Source organism: Cyanistes caeruleus, chromosome 2 (genome assembly GCF_971803275.1).
Source record: "Cyanistes caeruleus chromosome 2, bCyaCae1.hap1.1, whole genome shotgun sequence".
NCBI classification, from domain to species: domain Eukaryota; kingdom Metazoa; phylum Chordata; class Aves; order Passeriformes; family Paridae; genus Cyanistes; species Cyanistes caeruleus.
The window spans coordinates 103,706,865-103,721,765 of NC_141702.1; the positions used below are offsets into that span (position 1 = coordinate 103,706,865).

The window sequence follows — 14,901 nt, forward strand, 5'->3', positions numbered from 1 at the left end:
ACAAACCATTTTAACATTACTAGGAAGAAGCTTCTGGGGGACTCCCACACTAGTTAAATTGTAACTATTTGCTATAATTTAAATTTATTATAATTTTTGTTATATATGAGGATAGATAGATAACTGTAGTATTTATAGCTTTATAATAATATTACTATAATCAAGCTTATAATGATTTTATTCTAATAAAAGATTGATTTATATAGTCCTCATAGTTTTAAGTTTCTTGCTCTAAATGCTCACAGAAATGTTTCTAGGTAAGGCAGTGTGTATGTTGAGATTTGACTGATTAGAACACTACCAAACAAGCTACAAGAAGTAAATGACAGCTGTATTGCCAAAAATGGGTTTTAGCTGATTTATTAATAATGTTCACTTCTTGTTCTTATAGCTTATCAAGAGACTCCTCAAAGTCTATGAACTTGGTTTTTCACAGGACTGATTTGGCTTGCTCTGAAAATTCAGCCCTGTGCTGCACATACCTCCAAAAGAGTGCAGGTATATAGCTCAAAAATTATGTGAGATTTAGACAGTTGATGCAAAACCTTTTAACATCTAACAACCTCATTCTGCTGTCACATCCCACTGGAGGCACAAAAGCATGAATGGATATCAGTGTTTAGGTATTTACAAAGAAGTTTCATAGAATCATAGAATGGTTTGGGTTGGAAGGGACATTAAAATTTGACTAGTTCCAACCCCTTGCCATGGGCAGGGACACCTTCCACTAGACCAGGTTGCTCAGAGGCCCATCCAACCTGGCCTTAAACACTGCCAGGGATGGGGCAGCCACAGCTTCTCTGGGCAACCTGTGCCAGTGTCTCCCCACCCTCACAGTTAAGAATTTCTTTTGTATATCTATCCTAAGTCTGCTCTCTTTTAGTTTGAATCCATCCCCCATTCTCCTGTCCCTACTGGCCCTTGTAAAAAGGGCCTCTCTATAGGGACTGGATTTCTTCCCTCTACCCTGCTTGGAAGGGCTTTATATGATAATGTTTGCACAGCACACTCAGCAGATCAGTTTCTACACAAACCTTGCACAGATTCAGTGCCTGGATGAAGTTGCTGTTTCACCTTCACTGCTTTGATGAAGGGCACAAAACCAGAATGGGGCAGCCCGGGCTGCCAATCCCCAAAAGATTCCTGTCCACGTCTCCTGCCACTGGACAAGGCAGAGTTAGCACAAAGCCTGATTGCATATTTGCCTGGGATTTGGATGGGATTGGAGGAGGGCTCCATTCTCATTTCCTCTTGCTGAACATCCCCATTAAATAATATGAGTAAGGCTGAAGAGAGAAGACAAGAGTATGCATAATGATTAGGGTTTCAGTGTGCAGGTTGGGTGCTGTTAAGTCTTCACAAGCAGAGAAGGGAACCTGAATTTGAACACCCCAAAGCCCAGAGGAACAGTCAACAAGGCTGTTAACTAAACACTGATACCCTTCCTGAAGAAAAGGGTGATGCCTTTTCTATTTTCCAAATGCAACACCCTGCCCCCTCCTTTTTTCACTATTACCATTTTTCTTCAGTTTACAGGGAGATCTGCTGTGGAACAGCTCTCCCAGCACTTCACATACATCATGTTTAACTTTTTATTCAGGATTGTGGACAAAGTAGGCAACCATCCCCACAAAAAATTAGCCTCTGGATTCTGAATTGAGTCCTGGGTGTCCTGTCCCTATTCCCCCTAAGAACTAAAAAGTAACAAAGAGGGACATACAGTATTTTTTCCCAGCAGCTTCAGTCCACCTTTTAGTCCTACCTCTTTGCACTCCAAATTAGGTGGGAATACAGACACTTCTCTCTTCTTTAAGTACAGAAAGAGCTAGCCATGAGCTCAAGTTCAATGGGTCTTTTAAGGCTGCAGAAAGTCTGGCAGGAGAAGGTGTGATGCAAATTGAACAGCAGTGGCAGAAATATCCAATGGTTTACCACCTGTGAATAAAGGGAACGAGTCAGGCCTGTCTTTGAGAGATGGGGAGAGCTTCCCCCTGTGCTTGTTCTGCCTCCATCTCAAACTATGGCAGCCTGCTCATGCAGAAACCTCCAGTTCTCCGTGCTCAGCACAGTGAGTAAGATGTTTCACAATTAATGCCAAGCTGATGCAAGCAAAGTGATGTTACACAGAAACTGAGCACTGACATCCAAATTCAATACAGAAACAGATAAAAGGGTGTCATTAGAAAAGACATCCAAAACTTACCTTTTTCTAGATGAGGGCATATATGATCTTTCCTTTATTAGAAATAGTATGAACCTAACCACAAATAGAACAATTAATTTGTGTGCATTTCCACAGGTATGGGTATTGAAATGAAGAAAACTAGGCATTTTTTTTGACTTAACTTTTCAAGCCTAGTGTCTTACTGCAGTCATGTTTTTGCTTCATCTACATGTTGAGTCTCTGTCCCCTTATCAAACATCAAAGGATCGTGTTTGCCCTTTCCATTTCAGATATATTTTGGCTACACACAGACTGTGTGTTAAGCATTTTATTCAATAATGTGCCTTTCCCAGGGAACTGTTTCTTTTTTCACCTTTCAAATTCAGCCTTTCTAGTCCTGATTGGGGCTGGCTTCTTATTCAATAATGTCTGGGTGAGTTTTCCTAAATTGATTTGTAGCTGTCTGTTCAGTGCCTTATAGAGACCTCCTCATGGCTTACATGGGAAGCTGAGAGGAGTTTGGGGGAGATGCAAATATTTTAATTTTTTTGAAAAAATATGTGTAATACTTGAACAATATTTGGTATGATCATAAACACCGGCCAAACAATCTTTGGTCTGAGCAGCTGGAGATAATAATTGTCTCTCTCTGCAAGGGAGGGCAACTTTGGCAATAGCAGATTGGCAGTAATATTCACAGGTTTTGTACAGTTAAACCCCTCTACACACTTACAGCAGACCATTTATCCATTTTCCTTCTTCACAAATCAACAGCATCTGCATCTCCTACTTACTTAGATATAGGTCCTCTGGTGTGGATTTAAGTGCTCAATTCAAATTACTAGTTAGCTGAAAAAGTTGGCCAAAGCAAGCAATTGACAATAGTGAAATTAAAGCTCAGGGCTGTTTGTTGGTCACTCCTGCAAGTTATATTACAACTAGAGAACGATTAAGAATCCTGTTTGGTTTAGGAAGGAATGAATGATTTAATCTCCAAACCTCATCTGAATGTACTCCTGCACTGATGCAGCCATGTGGCAAATGCACCATAACGACTGTATTGTTATTTTTCAGACGGGAAAGTTGCTGACAGAGGCGGGCTCTTACCAGAGCATCCAGACAAGCACGGAGCTGGCTGTTGCTGTGAGCCCCTTGCAGACGCCGCATCCCTGAGATCGTCCTGTAGGGAGCAAGGCACTGCATTTATTTCCAACGTGCATACGAGCATTTCCCAACAAAGTGAATAATTCCCAATGCCTGCGTGAGACGATGCTTTGAAAAACCACACAGGCAGCCACAAACAAAGGATTCCCGGAGAGGGAGCTCCTCGAATTGGGAGTCGGTCCCTTCGCCTGGCTTTTCCCTGGAGTCTGCCGGGCGCGGGGCTCCTGCCCACCTCCTCACGCACATTAATGGGGACTGTGGGACCGCCTGAGCAGCGACACCCCAGCCTCCCCGAGCCCACCTCAGCTGTGGGATGCGAGCGTTTCCCACCGCAGGACCACTCTCCCCCGCCCCACCAGCCGGGACGGCGGTGAGACGCCGCCACCTCCGACTGACACCGCGACCGGGCCAGTCCCGGTTGGCTGCAGAAGCCCAGCCCGGGGGGAGCCAGCCCAGCGCCGACAGACGGTCGCCGCCCCGCTCGCAGCACACGCTCCTCACGCCTCGCCCCGCTCCCCGCGGCCCCCCCCCGCCCGCCGCCGCACGGACCTCACGGGCCTCACGTCCCCCTGCAGCCGCCGCGCGCGCTGCGCCGGGCCCGCCCCGCATTGGCCTGAGCCCCGCCCGAGCCCGCCGCCCATTGGCGGAGGCGCGGGGCGCACGGGCTCCGCCAATGGGAGCGCGGCGGGGGCGGGGCGCGCGGCCGAGCCGCGGCCGGGGGCGGCGGCGGTAAACAGGCGTGCGGGCCGGGGCCGCGGCCGCTAAGCGGAGCGAAACGGAGCCGAGCCGGTGCCCGCTGGGCTGTGCCGGGCCAGGGTATGGGGAGCGACCGCGGCGGCGGGGAGGGCGGGCCGGCGGCGGGGTGTAGGCAGCGGAGCACCCGGCAGTGGTGGTGCCCCGGTAGTGGTGGTGCCCCGGTAGTGGTGGTAGCCCCTGGCTGTGGTAGTACCCCTGGCTGTGGTAGTACCCCTGGCTGTGGGAGTGCCCCGGCAGTGGGAGTTCGTCCGTTGCGATGCGGGGGAGCGGTGCGGGAAGGGATGCGGGTAGTGGCGGCGGAGGCGCTGCCGCAGGGAGGACGCCCATGCCCGGCTCGGCGCCTCGGGCCGGGGGTCGCTCCCCCGGGGCGCATTCTCCTTGGGGGGGGGACGTGTGCGGGGTCCGGCGGTCGATGGCGGCTGCGGGGCAGCGGGGCTGCACTCGGGCAGGAGGCGCCCGGGACTGCGGCCTTCCCGTGCCCTTGGCCGCGTCCCGTCGGGGTGAGAGCGGGGCCAGCCGGGTCCCGCCTCCTGCCCGAGCTCAGCCCCGCGCTCGGCAGCGCCGGGCTGGGAGCGGGACTGGCGCCTCAGCGCTCCCGGGCAGGTGCGCGGGCTGAGCGAGGAGTGCAGCCGAAGGGTGACCAGGGAAAAGGGTGGAATCCGCCGTTCCGCCTTGCCCAAGGACACCACGGCAACCTGGTGCTGTGCTGCTTTTCAGGCTGCTCCGGCTTGGAACCTCGCTCCTCTCTGTGGCTGGCTCCGTGCGTCTGGCTTGGAGATGGATGTAAAATAAAGCTGTTGGGTGGTTTTTAAGCTTTTCTTGTGGCTTAAATGGGGGTAAAAAAACCCCACCCTTTGAGTCCCCTGCCTCTGGTAAAATGCCTGAGGAAATGATCTTTCTTTTTATAGGCAAAGAGCCTTGTACAGTCTTTGTAACAATGTGAACAGGAACTGATGGGGAGATACTTAGTTTTAAACAGACAAGGAACAAGCTACCTATAAACAACTATAAATATGAAAGTTTGGTTTGTAAAATGTTGTTTTCATGGTTACTGACGATTTTGATTTCTGCAGGACTGTGTCATAAGAAATAACACTATTTCCAGTAGCCCAATAAGGTTGTGTTCCGTGCAGCAGGAATGTAGGTGGGGAGTTTCTGTGTATTCCCCTCCATGCAATGAAAATCCAAACTTTGTGGTCAGTGTTACAAAAGGAAATTAAAGCTTTTCTTACAGTAACTGAAAGTATCATTTTCCTAAAAATAATTAATTTAACAATTTGTGATTTTTTTTTCAGAGTTGCTTGTCTTTAAATTAGATTATTTTACTAGACTTGGGTGTATTAATTGAGAACATACAAAATAAGTCTTAGCTCTGGGCGCTGAAGGATAGTGGCCAAAGTCAATAGTAGCTCAACAAAATATTTCAGAAGGGATCAAGAAATTGTTCTTTATACAGAGTGAATGCTAATTGGTGTCTAAGGGTGTATCAGTAGTTTAGCATTTCTCTGTCATGGGATGAGAACATTCATATGTTATCAGAAGGAGTTTAGCTGCAGCTCACAGGAACTGCAGCTAGCAAGAGCAAGCAAGAACCTTCTTGCTCTTAGACCAGGTGAGTTCTTTTTGTATTTTGTAGATTTTTTGTTTCATTGCTGTTAATTAGCAGTGACCTTGGTATCCTTGAATAAGATGCACTTAGAAGAAGCAGTTTTATGTTGTGCAGGCTTATTGGAGATGGGGAAGAAAATGGGTGGCCTGCTGTGCTTTGACAGTGTCTCCCTTTTAGTGATGAATTAGTGAGATCAGTAGAAGAAAAGGCCAGATGTGGAGAATTGCCTCACACCTTTACTGTCCGAATGCTGATCACCTTGTTTTGTTCCTGCCAAGGGGAATTCTGTGCTGTGCAGTGCAGGTCTGGTTAATTTATTTGTGATAGTTAACATAAGTTAATAATAGCTCAGTGCATCCATGCAGCAAGAACAGAGCTTCTTTTGGCTTCTAGTCTTCCAGTAGGCCTTTTAAAGGCAAGTGGTGGTCTGTTCTTTTACACCGTTTGTCAGGCTGTATTATTGTTCTGGAAACCGAGAGGGAGCAAGGGACAGGAGCAGAATCAGAATTCCTGCTTCTTGATTTTTAATGTTAAGGCTAGTTGATTGCTTATGGAGTTGAGATTTTTTTTTTTAGGTAGAGCTTGGTGGTTTTTTCCTGCCTGCATGTGTTTTTTCTTCACTGTTTTAACCAGGGTGCAAGGCATGGAGTGTGTCTTACGATCTGTCATCTTGTGTGTCAGTGTGCGTGGTATAAATTGTTTGATCCAGGTGGCTTGCCAAATGCATCTCAGGACTTAGCTTGGTGCATGAATAAGCATTTTTCTTTTTCCTTAAATCTGTCCTGCTGGGTGAACAGTCCAGCCTCTAGGATGGAGGTAGTGAGTCTGAAGCAGTATTTAGGAATCACATCTCCAGTGTGATGTAGGTCTTCTTGCCTTCTTCCTCTACAAATGCTAAAGAAAGAAATCTGGAAGAGGAGGTTTTTTGCCTTAAGGAGCTGTATGTCCTGAAACAGAGCAGCTTTAGGAGAGGAGTAGCTTCTCTTTCAGCTTGTTTTATGAAAGTACTAGAAGTGCTGCCTTGTGCTATGAGTACCTGCTTTCCTTCAGGACCTGAAGAAGAAAATTAGTTATTTGCAGGTGGAGCTAAAATGCAAGCTGGCAGTGAAGCACAGTAGTTGCAGGGGGTGGGTTCAATCACTGTCTGCTTTCTCATCCAGCAGTGAAAGCTCATTTTATAGGCATGTTCCTATCTTCACATTCAATTTTTTGTCTTTAGCTACTCAGTTTTTTAGATGCCACTTGTTTTGTTCCTCTCACCTCTCCTTCCCCCTTAAAATAGATGGCAAAATTAAATCAATCTGAGCTGGTGACAGAGACCCAAGAAATAACAAGATAAATGAGTTTTGCTTTTTCTTTGCACAGTTGTGTTTCTGCACTGCATTTTAATGGCATTTTAATGGCTTTTGTATTTTGTAAGGTAATAGAGGTGTAGAGCTAAATAAAGCATGTTAAATCCCCAGCTATCCAGTCTCTGAAATATTCTGTGTGCTTCTCACAGCATAGAAAATGACATTACTTGCTCTGAAAAACCTAGCTGTCAGTCTGTGGAGCTGGCTTTTAGAAATTTTAAGTTTTAATGTCTGCTTAAGCAGGTCTGCATGCTTGTCCACAGTTTAAAAACAGGTGTTTTTTTCTGGAAGCTGCATGAGATTTTGTCTTTTTTCTTAAATAAAGACTCTGTAGATTCTGTATGTGGAGACACTGGGAAGGATGATCTGCTCATGGTCTGTATGGTCCTAGAGCTGTTTTGTGATGTCCAGGTGATAAGTTCCACTTACAAAGTTCTCCTACTGTGTTTGTTTTGCCTCAGTAGATTGTCCCGGTTTTTGGTGTAGATTAGATCTTTATGTGGCCCCTTTCATTGCTATTCATGCCTCCTTTTTAACTAGTTGTGTGCCTTGTTTTTTTTCTGGGTCTGCTGAACAAGTGAACTACAAAAGGGCTTGGAGTACTGTTCTGAAATGTCACAGCTCTCCTGCTGTCTGGATTGTGCCATTTGGAAGGATAAAATCCTCATCATAATTTGATATGGTCGAAGTACTCATCAACAGAGTAGTTTGGATTAGGGAAGAGATGGGAGAAAGACTGGGCAGGAAACTGCAGGTGGATTGAGTGTTTTCTTTAGAGAACTGTTCTGAAATCAGTAAGCCTGATAAAATTTTACATTGCACAGCAAAGCTTTGTGGAGCATGGCCTTTCAGAATTTACTCTGGGAGTTTTTTTTAAAAAAAAACTTTTTTTTTTTAAAGGCAGCTGTATAAGCTGCAAAAAACTTTGTTTTTTCTGGTTTGGAAAGGCAATGTATTTATATTATGCAGAATGTGATTTCATAAAGTCTATACATAGAGAGCATAAAGAGTTGAAGATTACAGACTCTGTATCAGGTGTGAGAGTTTGCAGGTTAGGCTTAGCTGTATATAGAAATATAGAGTTCCTTACTCTCTTACCCTAGTGTCAAAAGTACCTTTGTGTGGGGAGCAAGAGCTGACAGAAATAACTTGTCTGTGGCAGGGCTGCCATGCAGGAGCTGTAGGTTCTGATAGACCATGTTCCTCTGCAGCACAGAAATCAGTTTGTCTTTTTGTCTTCTAGAAGTAGTCTTTTTTTTTTTTTTTTTTTTTTTTTTTTTTGCCCCTGGTCCTCTTTTTTCAGGGAGGATTTGGCACAGCCAGAAAAATGAAAGCTCCCACAGCCAGGGCACTGGTATGTCAGGGGCTGTGAATAGACTAGGATGTGTTGTAAGTTGCTAAATTGGGACCTAACCCCAGCTTCCAGGGCAAGGTTGGAAGCCATGAGGTCTATACAGACATGAACGCCTGCAGGATCAATAGTGGGATCAGTGGCTGTGCTGTTTGCCTGCTGCTCACAGTGGTGACAGAGGGATTGTTCTCGGCACAGGGGGGTGTGTTTGCCATCCAGGCAGACCCGTGGGGGTACCACTTACGGACTTGGTAACAGCGACTTGGGGTGTGGTGTGCAAGGGTCTGTCCTGGTGTACACAAAGGGTGATAAGCAAAATACCCTCTTACACCTGAGGAAGAACAGGTGTACAGCACGATTAGAGGTTGTGTCTAGTTCTTAGAAAGGTTCTGGCTAGAAGCCACTGCCGGTGTGGCATTTAATGGTGACTGTTGGCAAGATAATGTTTAGGTGGTCAGAAAACCAGCTCTAAATCCTTGTTTGTCTTTGATTTATAGAGGTAAGTGTATAGAGGACTCTTAGTGTGTGCTGTAAGGATCAGTGTACTAGGGAGAACATTGGGATTCTGGTCCCAACTCCATGCCAGACAAGCAGTGTAAATTTGGGTAGATCACCTATTCTCTTCCCTCTAAAGTAGACAACTGTGCTATCAGTCCCCTTTCCTGAGTTTTTTGAGAGTTATGAGTGAAGAGGGGTGTGTGTTTAAATGCAAGAGGAAGAGCTACTACTTTTCTCAAGACTTTTGCTTTAAGTAGTGGTGTATCTGAGTACACAGGAATCTGCACTTGTTTATGAGGCATAGTACTTTATTGGTTTCCATTTCCTAAACTGGACTTGGCGTGCTTTTGGAAAGTCAAAACTTCTAATAAAAACAATTGTAGCATAACAGTGTATGCAAAAAGAAAATTGAGCTGCAAGTTGATAACCTCCTTCATTTATACTTTATATTCTAATTCAGAGTACAAGACCAGTGGGGAATTCTGTTGATTCCTGAGCAGAACTGTGCATCAGAGGGAGCTGAGCTTTGGTGGTCTCTTCTGCTCTAACTGCTGAAGTGACTGAGAGAATAGAGCTGCTCTGCAGACTTGGGGAAGGTGTTTGTAGTGTTCAGAGTTTATTTGAAGCTCAGTGTTTGGGCTTGATCAGTGAAGGGCTTTAGTGTAACCTTTTTATAAATACTGCTAGGTAGAGTTATGCCATATGGATGTGGGGGATTTGTCTTCTCAAGTAATGCCATTGATAGGGTGACTTGGCACTAGTGAACTGTGCTTTTGTGTAAACTTTTCATAAACCTAAATAAAGGTTTCATTTTGTAGTAGCTATTTTTCTTAAGTACATGCTTCAAATATTGTGTCTGCCAGAATCTCATATTAATCTGTGTGCTTGGAGGTCATGCTTCATTTTGGTTTTAGTATACTGTTGTCCTTGTTGCTGAGTGAATGATCTACATGCATGGGAAGTAACATTAATCCAGAGTTTATCAGAATTATTCATATGATTAAAGTTACACTTAAGGCTTTTGAGCAATGCAGAGGATGCAGTGCAATGCACTTATAAGCACAGCCCACTGTGTAAACAGAAGAGAAAACCTTTTTCTTTTTTTTTCTTGTCCTCTTATTCCTTCTCCCATTCCTCTTGGTAACAGAGGTAATACAAAGATTGTGTATTGAGTATAAATACAACTCTAGATTGAAATCTATCCCCATAGCCCAAAACATTTTGCCTTGCAAATGAGAGAAATGTTTTTTGGTTTTGTTTCTTTTTTTTTAAATTTTTTTTATTATGGGCCCTCAGCTGCAGACTTAATTCTCAGGAGCAGACAGAGATCACATTCCTGGGGAAAAGTGAGCGAGCAGTGACCAGTGACCATTAAGTCACAGCAAGTGAGTTGGATCTACCTCAGTGTAACAGCAAACAGCATGTGCCCAGGACAGGATTTATTAGTGTATTGTGTCAAGGCATATCAGAAGTGACCTGTAATGAGGCCTGCGCTCTCTTAATTGTGGGAAATCTTAATCGTGGCTAAATTATTTCTAGATATGTGGAGATCATTTCCATCTGTGGGTTTAAGGATACTGTGTTAACTCCAGGCATGTGGGCTGTGGCTATGCTATTGCATGTCCCCAGACATTGTCCAGAAAGAAGTAAACAGGACTGTTGGTCCAGAGCATTCACTTTGCACAGATGTATCTGTGCCTAAAATAAAGCAGGCTGTGCTTACTTTTAAAGTGTCCAGGCATTCTTTTCACTCTTATGTGTGTCAAGCCATTTATGGGGAAAATTGGGTTTTGAACTAGCTGTCATTTGCCAAAAATGAGTGCTAAGCCTTCTGAATTTCTGTGGAAAGGGGCATTTGTCTGCCAAGCGGCCCATTTTTATCAGTGTGTGTACTGCTATTGTAGTGATTAGAGAGCAAACCAGTTCCGCTTGCCCTTCAAAGGTGTTTGTTTTAAATGGCACTGGCAAACTGCTTTGTGGAAGGGTGGATGTAAAGCAGCTTTCAGAGAGTTGATGAATTCAGCTTAAGGGGGGCTTGAGTGCAAGCCACGGGGCAGGGTCAAATGTAGGGGTCCTTACTTCTGTTACAGGTCATGTCTTTAAAGACATTTCTTTTGGAGCTGCAATGTATAGGAGTTATAGGGAAGGGAAGAATGAAGGATAGGCAAAGTGGTTTTTCAGTTTGATATAAAAGATGATGGCAACTTCTTCCTTTTAAAATGCTGGTTTTGTGCCCTGCATGGTTAAAATTTGGGTCAGCTGCAACCCAAGGAATACAGCTAATGAAAATACATCTAGGCAGGGACCTGGCAATCTGGTATCAAAGGAACTGGTGGGGAGGTGTGTGATGGAACTGAAAAAGGCCATGAATGAAAGGATCACATGAAAGGGTTGGTATGGCAACAAACATAAAAAGAAATGGAAAAAGTCTGTAAAAGAACAGTTACAGAGCAGCTTAATGAATAATAGTTATATTGAACTTAGTCTACTGTTGGCTCATGGCCATGGAACAATGTCCTGAGTATCTGGCCTTCTGCATCTTGCTTATGGTGTTTATTATTTTTATTTCAGTATACTCTTGCCACACTTGCTCTGATGGTGTGGGTGGTTATAACACTGAAACCAGGGCTTTAGTCCTTGTTTAGATACCACTAAGATAACAGTGATTGTAATAAAGGATAATGGAGAGAGGGAAGATGTAGAGGCTACTTTCTCTTCCTGATATGTGGTATCTAATTATCTGCCTTACTACCTGTCCAAGTGAATATTATTTTATTATTTATTTTCTTTTATTTAGAATAGAAGTTGAAGATAAAGAAGGCAGCTAAAACTGCAGACCTCAGAGGGGGAATATGGGCTGCTGTAAAACTGCTCTGGTTTTGTGTGGAGGATTTTCTGATTTTTTTTCCTTTGGTTAGTTATTTTCTGTTATGTTGTTTTATTTTTTAAATTATTCAGCAGTTTTTGGGTGTATAACAAAGTGTTGATAATAGAAGTAGTTCCCGTAAACTGAAGGAGGCTGTGTTGTCATGCACAGAAAACTTTCAGATATGTTTCTGCTATTTGTATGATTAGAAATCTTGTATTTATCTTGGTCCATGCTATATATGTGTTTGTATAGATGCATGTGCATATGTATATCTGAGTAAGGCTTTTCACTGTATAAGTATCTGGAACAAAGCTCATGGAGCATGAAGTTTGTGTGTCTGTAGGAACACATGGAAAAGAAGGGGAATGAATGGAAGAATGTGTTTTTAAAGCAGGACAAATATGTGATTTCTTCATTTGCTTGTAGTGAGGCTCTTGGTTTCTCTTATTGGCCTTTGATGCACTCATTATCTCGCTACTCTTGCTTAAACCTTCAGTCCAATAATCTGGAATGTTGAGAAGGGGAGGAAACTTGGCAGTCAGTGACTCTAGAGAAAGGTGGGTTGTGAGAGGCTGAGGATTGTTGCACACAGGAGGATCCCAGGCATTGGTTTAGTTTTTGCTGTTGCAATAGGACTCTGAATCAGGTGGCATCTAACCTGTAGAAGCTCCTCTGCCCACCGTGTGGACCTTGCCTGGTGTCTGAGGATGGCTTGGCTCGAGCTTCCTCATTCTGGGAGGTGTGGGGGTTTTCCAAGGGTTCATTCAACTGTGAGAAGCTTACTAAGCCGAATCTCTGACCCTACCTATTTTTGGAAAAGGGCTCATGATCAACACTTGTCAGCCCTCTTTAGTCCAGGTTAGAGGCACTCTGACAGCTTCTGTAGAACACCACTGACTTTTCCATGCTCTGTGCTAGCAGCGCCCCACTTTGCTAGTGCTAGATAAAGAATCCTCAGGGAGAAAGTCAAGTGTGATACAGACTTTGTACACTTGGGATAATTCCATTTGGAACCACTCCCTAAATCTCCTTCTGATAGAACTTTCTTATTCTGTATTTATTGATTTAGTAGGGTATGAATAGAACTTATCTTGGGGGGAAAAAGTATTTTACCTCCTGTCTGTGCTGGTTATTAACACAAGTGTAGTTGTTGGGTACAGTACCAGCCTTCTCAGAAGAGTTTGCTTCGCATCTCAGTTTTTCTCTTGTCCTTGCTTGTGCTTATTGCTTTTTCATTGAAGAAGAGGCAATTTTCCTAATGCTTGGCTAATTTATTTTTTTTTGGTGTAGTCTTTTACCTTCTTGATTTTCTAGCATATATTTATTTAGAATAGCCTGTCCTTTGGCAGCACTGCATAGGAGCATGTTGCTGATGCTTCTGGGCTAACAAATCACTTACCTGGTACCAAGGTGGTTATAGCTGCTGTGCAGAGCAAGTGGGGCTGATAACAGAAGTCAGAGAGATATTGGTAAGAATTCACCCTGTGCAGTGTCTTGTAGCCAAATCTGTGCAGGGCAGTAGATCCTCTTTGCTTGTGGATATATTTAGCAGTGGAGGGTTGAATGAGTGTTGTGTGATGTGTGTTTTCTACTTGTGGTTGCATTAGCTTCCCTGAAATTTTGTTTGGAGATTTATTACTTTTTTAAAAAAGCATATTTAGCATGTCATAACTGCCACTTTGAGACAAGGTCTTTGACTGTTTTTGGGTGAAAGGAGTGTATAGATTTACTACTGTTGATTAGTAAGAATACGTGTTAAAAGTGGATTTTGGTTTTTTTGTGTGTGTGTGTTGTCCAAATCTGTATTGGCTTACCTTTTGTTGCCCTTCTTGGGATGGAGGAAATGAACTTTTTGAACTCAAACTTTCCTTGCTGCTAATACTTGTGATCACAAAAACACTTACTTCTTAATAGTGGCAACCTTTGAATGGTTTCATTTCAGCTGGGACAGTACTGGGTTGTTGGCTGCTTTCTTTGCCTGGCTCTGAACTGCAGGGACAGCCTGCAAATAAGTGCTTTGAGTGAGGTCCATGTGGAAATTTCCAGTGTGAAGATGTAGGGTAGAAAAACACTTCCTGTTGACAGTGTAGATTTCCTACCTGACAGGCAACTTTTGAGTTTAGAAGTGCATTATGCAATGTTAAAACAGATCATAGTGGTTAAATTCAGAGAGGTACAGGAGTAACATTTCTTAGAGGTCTGGAACATATGGATAGGTCTTCTAATGAGAACCACAGAATAAATGACCCAGGTGTGCTCGGTTTTTATTTTTACAGCTAACCTGTTAAGGCCAGATTCATTGTAAGCACTTAACTGTCCTCTTAACAGTGTATGTAGAACTTGTAAGTGTAACACTTTCTGGATGCAGTGCTTGTTCCTGATTTTGTTCACTGATAAAACAGTGGTTGAACAAATATCTCAGTAAACGGGCTTTATCCTCCATTTGCATAATAATGTCTCTCCGAAGTTCAGCTGTAGTAATCTGTGCATTTCCTGTGTGATTGCAGCAAAATTGTGTGCTTAGACAGAAATATAGCTTTAGCAGTCCATTCTTCTCTTTCACAGTCTGTTCTCCTTCATGACTAGTACAGCAGACAGGGCTTGTGCTTCCTGAGAAGGTAACTGGATCCAGTTGCTTGTGGGCTGCAGCTGGGTGTAATGCCATGTGTGCTGTTGACTCAGGACCACTTGTACCACACCAGTGTATTAACATTTAGTTCAGTATATGTGCATGTTGACAGGTTATCTTCTAAGAATGGATTAATACCTGTGTAGCTACCTAGGAAATAACTTAAATTTGTGGCCTTTGATTAGTGCTCTGTGCCTATTGAAGCCAGAACATTTTTTTCTCCCCAAATCATTACAGAGACTGCTGTATGGACAAGGTTGGACCTTAGTCAACATCTTGTTCCAGCTGCATGCCTCTTTGTCTGTAAAGACGGGAACATGTGCAACTGAGCCGGTCCTGGAACTGTGATTCTGTGCTTTAAAGGTGTAGCAGATGAGTGAAATAAGTAGGTGAAAATCTCCCCTGCAAAATGGTTTTGCACCCCAGCCACTGGATTTCTTTTACATGGACCACAGTGATGTAGGAGAGCCAGTATCCTGAGCCTGAGCCTGGTTCTAGGCTGAGCCAAA

The 14,901-nt window shown here is 43.9% G+C and overlaps 1 protein-coding gene and 1 long non-coding RNA gene across 6 annotated transcripts in view; one reads left to right on the forward strand and one right to left on the reverse strand.

Annotated features, from left to right (window-relative positions):
* The window catches only part of LOC111926284 (uncharacterized), a 28,318-nt gene extending 24,339 nt beyond the window's left edge, over positions 1-3,979 (reverse strand). For 2 of the 3 annotated variants that reach the window (XR_015281329.1, XR_015281330.1), the window contains exons 1-4: positions 3,878-3,979; positions 3,272-3,344; positions 1,763-1,935; positions 1,035-1,286 (exon numbers count right to left, since the gene is read on the reverse strand). This is a non-coding gene — a long non-coding RNA (uncharacterized LOC111926284). The remainder of the gene's footprint in view (positions 1-1,034; positions 1,287-1,762; positions 1,936-3,271; positions 3,345-3,877) is intronic. The other variant, XR_015281331.1, reaches the window with a different exon arrangement.
* A 35-nt stretch (positions 3,980-4,014) lies between these two features.
* Positions 4,015-14,901, forward strand: part of COQ8A (coenzyme Q8A) — a 43,440-nt gene continuing 32,553 nt past the window's right edge. For 2 of the 3 annotated variants that reach the window (XM_086870804.1, XM_086870814.1), the window contains exon 1: positions 4,015-4,144. The gene's annotated coding sequence lies outside the window, so the exon portion shown is untranslated. Of the gene's footprint in view, positions 4,145-4,798; positions 5,697-14,901 lie in introns of those variants that run through there. The other variant, XM_086870822.1, reaches the window with a different exon arrangement.